The sequence below is a fragment of the Babylonia areolata genome, chromosome 30, assembly GCF_041734735.1.
Source record: "Babylonia areolata isolate BAREFJ2019XMU chromosome 30, ASM4173473v1, whole genome shotgun sequence".
NCBI classification, from domain to species: Eukaryota; Metazoa; Mollusca; class Gastropoda; order Neogastropoda; family Buccinidae; genus Babylonia; species Babylonia areolata.
Genome location: NC_134905.1, coordinates 20,193,066 through 20,198,065, shown reverse-complemented (window position 1 = coordinate 20,198,065; position 5,000 = coordinate 20,193,066). Strand labels below are relative to the sequence as shown.

General features: G+C 41.4%; 1 protein-coding gene across 1 annotated transcript in view; it reads left to right on the top strand.

The window, feature by feature from the left end:
• The window catches only part of LOC143275676 (uncharacterized), a 131,263-nt gene that overhangs the window by 90,407 nt on the left and 35,856 nt on the right, over positions 1 to 5,000 (top strand). The gene's annotated exons all lie outside the window — the stretch shown is intronic.

Sequence of the window (5,000 nt, the reverse complement as noted above, 5' to 3'; positions counted from 1 at the left end):
ATCTAAAGAACGAACGAACACACACACACACACACACACACACACACACACACACACACACACATATACACATACACACACATACACACACATGCTTTCACGTAAGTTCACACACACACACACACACACACACACACACACACACACACACATATACACATACACACACATGCACGCACATGCTTTCACGTAAGTTCACACACACGCACACACACACATGCACGTACGTACACACACACACACACACACACACACACACACGCACGCACGCACACATACACGCACACACACGCTTTCACGAAGGTTTACACACACACACACACACACACACACACACACACATTCTTCAGACTCACCATCTTTAGGAATACAAATGAGTATGATGTGTGTGTCTTATTATAATTATTCCGTCCAATGGTCATTCTTAGAAAATGTCACTGGTCCTGGTCAAAAGCCTTCAGTTCTGTTGCAAAAGAATTAAAAAGATTAAAAAAATTTTAAAAAATTTAAAAAAAACAGCAAAAACTCCTACTCCAATTTCCCCTATTTTCTTGGGCCCCCCCCCCCCCCCCCCCCCCCCCCCCCTTTTTTTTTTTTTTTTTTGGTTTCTATTTTTGCACGCGCTTCAAAAAGTCTTTATTTGTTTCATTAAGAGTTATTTCCCCTTCCTAACTCCAAACTCCATTCGACCTTTCTTGAGATGGCGTTGGAATGGTTAAATTTAAAATTGTTAATTTAATTTCTGACTTTTTAGAGAGTTCTGGGGTTGTTTTGTGTGTGTGTGTGTGTGTGTGAAGTTATAAAGAACGAAAGCATCTTTTTTCTGAATATTAACTGGGACATCGACAGTTTGAGCAGATTCTTTTTTCTTTTTTTCCTTTTTAAGTCTTGTCCTTCGTTTGCTAATATAACTCCATTTTCTTGTTCTTTTTGTTTTTTGTTTTTTTGTTCTTTTCTTTTTTTTTGGTGTTTTTTTTTTTTAATTATACACTACAAAGGTTATTCAGATTTTGTCAGCCATCATTGATCTTATTTTCAGTTTGATCTCGACAACTCTACTTCTGTTGTTTTCTCTCTTAATTAAGAAAGATTGTGTGTGTGTGTGTGTGTGTGTGTGTGTGTGTGTGTGTGTGTGTGTGTGTGTGTGTGTGTACATGGATGTATGTAGGGAGAGGGTGGGGGAGACACGTATGTGAGTATGTGTGTGCGTTAGAATATTTTTTTGGAGAGAATGATATTAATGAAATTTGGTAACTTGATTTGTTAAATATGGTTGTTGTTTTTTTGTTTTTTGTTGTTGTTTTTAATCATACCTTCCCTCAAATCAGAATTTCCTTGTATTGCTCAGTTAATATGTTATTCAAATGGTTGCGAAAATGTCAGTACAACAAACAGTTAATCTGACAATAAATGGTTTCAGTCAGTCAGTGTGTGTGTGTGTGAGAGAGAGAGAGAGAGAGAGAGAGAGAGGAATATGGTAGAATGGTTAGATTGCTTATCTGTCAAAGCAATCATCCGCGTGGGTCTGGGTTCGATTCCGCTTCTCCCCACTTTCTCCGATGTTTGACTTGGGGGATGACGGGCGCAATAGCCGAGTGGTTAAAGCGTTGGACTGTCAATCTGAGGGTCCCGGGTTCGAATCACGGCGGTGACGGCGCCTGGTGGGTAAAGGGTGGAGATTTTTCCGATCTCCCAGGTCAACATATGTGCAGACCTGCTTAGTGCCTGAACCCCCTTCGTGTGTATATGCAAGCAGAAGATCAAATACGCACGTTAAAGATCCTGTAATCCATGTCAGCGTTCGGTGGGTTATGGAAACAAGAACATACCCAGCATGCACACCCCCCGAAAACGGAGTACGGCTGCCTACATGGCGGGGTAAAAACGGTCATACACGTAAAAGCCCACTCGTGTGCATACGAGTGAATGCAGAAGAAGAAGAAGAAGAACACTTGGGGGAAAAAAAACCAAATGAGCATCTAGTCATTCGGAAGAGACAATAATCCGAAATCCCCGTGTGTAACACGCGCTTGAAAACACACTGAAAAAGAACCCATGGCAACAAAAGTGTTGTCCTCTGGCAAAAATTGTACACAGAAGAAATGTACTGTTACAGACACACACACAGACACACACACAGACACATACACACACACATATATATATATATATGTATACATATATATATATATATATATATATATATATATATATATATATATATATATATATATATATACATATATACATATATATACATATGGACATGTATAGAGAGAGAGATAAATAAATAGATAGATATACATGCATCTTCTTCTTCTTCTTCGTTCGTGGGCTGCAACTCCCACGTTCACTCGTATGTACACGAGTGGGCTTTTACGTGTATGACCGTTTTTACCCCGCCATGTAGGCAGCTGTACTGCGTTTTTGGGCGTGGGGATGTGCATGCTGGGTATATTCATGTTTTTCCATAACTCACCGAACACTGACATGGATTACAGGATCTTTAACGTTGCGTATTTTGATCTTTTGCTTGCGTATACACACGAAGGGGATTCAGGTACAAAGCAGGTCTGTACACAGGTTGACCTGTGAGATTGGAAAAATCTCCACTCTTTACCCACCAGGCGCCGTTACCGAGATTCGAACTCGGGACCCTCAGATTGAAAGTCCAACGCTTTAACCACTCGTCTATTGCGCGCGTTGTCTTGACCTTTCAATTCAGTGTCTGCCTTTTCCCATAAATTATTATTTGCGATTTCTCCTACATGGCAGGCGTGGAGAGAAAGAGAATTATGGTTCGACAGGTAAATTCAGAACACGAAAAAAAAAGGGGTGTTGTTCGTTTGTGTTTGTTTTTTTGGTTTTTTTTTGTTGTTTTTGTTTCTGAATGGCTGCGAACTGAAAGGGGGGCAGGCGTGGATAATCCCAGGGAAGCTCACAATAGCTGTCAGACTGATCCTAAATGCTAAATGTCCAGTCCTGATGAGTTTGACCTTTCTCATTCATGACAGAAAAAAAAATGAAATACTTGAGCAGTTAAAATCAAATCAGACAGGTGACAAAAAATGCTGAAAAGAAAAGACAAAAAAAGACGTGTAATTGTATGATAGTCAGTCGTGTTCGACAAAGACCAGCAGAGGAGATAACTGCTGTTCCGACTATTTGGGCTAGGATTTGATTATAGTGGAGAGTGTCTTGCCCAAGTTACAACCCCCAACTCTCTCGTCCAAGAAGGGTTTCAGGACAGTCGGCGTTGGGGATGGTTCCCAAAGGCCAACTAGCCCCCCAAGGCTGCAGCACTAAGAGCCTGTGCAATTTTGCCTCCTAGTTTGAGAGTTATAGTCCTTCAGAAAAGACTAAGCTGTAAATGATTTCTCGTTGCAACAGAGAGTTTCAGTTTCAGTTTCAGTTTCAGTAGCTCAAGGAGGCGTCACTGCGTTCGGACAAGTCCATATACGCTACACCACATCTGCCAAGCAGCAGATGCCTGACCAGCAGCGTAACCCAACGCGCTGTCAGGCCTTGAGAAAAAAAAAGGGTGAATAAATAATAGATAAATACATAAAAAAATAACTACTACCACTACTAATAATACGTATAAGGCGCAAAAACATGATGAAGTCAACTAGAAGCGTGCATAAATAAATAATGATTATGATATAAAAACGTAATAATAATAATAATAATAACAATAAATAAATAAATAAAAAAAGACAACAATGATGATAAATAAGCAAATAAATGTAAAACATGGAGACACACACACACACACACATACACACACATACGCACGTGCACAGAACTCTCCTGACACTTGTGTACACTTACACCCTCGCGCATGCACAAACGCACTCAAACACACAGACCCACACATACACACAAACACACACACATACACACACACACACGCACAGAGGCTGCCACTGATTGCAATAGAGAAACCATAGATAATACAGCTCTCACTTTGCTGTTGGCCTAACTGTAAATCTATGTCACTCTGTGATAGAAGCTGATTGTTGGGTTTCGACGCGTAATCATGTAGCGAGTAAATAGCAATACTTTCCTGAGCCCCGATTTGCATTAACTCACTCAGTACGGCCAGTCATCTCTTCTCCTCTACACAGATCCTTCGGATGTCCAGTGGGTGTCTCAATGACCCAACCTTTTTTTTTTTTTCCGTCGTCAGAATTGTGGTATTCTTTGTCAACATTCACCTCTTCAGTATAAGAGCCTTCCGCTTGCAATATTTTGATGGTGGTACTTGGGGTGAAACGCTGTTAACGTCTTCTCTTTCGCCGTTCGTATGGAGAGAGTTAAACAATAACAACAACAACAACAACAAAACAAGAACAATAACAAACCTTCAGCGGTGGCCGACATTCTGATGAAGATTTCTTCTAACTTCCAAGACCCTGACTTAAAGGGATCAATCCATTGCCCGGCATTGTCGCACGACAGGGGGGGACATGTGATTTGTTTTTTGGCGGTTGTTTTTTGTTTTTTTTTTGGGGGGGGGCTGTTTGTTTTTTTTTAAACCCATGTTCCATCACTGTGTATTCTCGTTTCCCATCCGACAAATTGATACGTAAGGTGACGGGCGCAACAGCCGAGTGGTTAAAGCGTTGGACTGTCAATCTGAGGGTCCCGGGTTCGAATCACGGTAACGGCGCCTGGTGGGTAAAGGGTGGAGATTTTTACGATCTCCCAGGTCAACATATGTGCAGACCTGCTTAGTGCCTGAACCCCCTTCGTGTGTATATGCAAGCAGGAGATCAAATACGCACGTTAAAGATCCTGTAATCCATGTCAGCGTTCGGTGGGTTATGGAAACAAGAACATACCCAGCATGCACACCCCCGAAAACGGAGTATGGCTGCCTACATGGCGGGGTAAAAACGGTCATACACGTAAAAGCCCACTCGTGTACATACGAGTGAACGCAGAAGAAGAAGAAGATACGTAAGGTGACCATTGGAACAGTGTGGCAGGAAACTGTT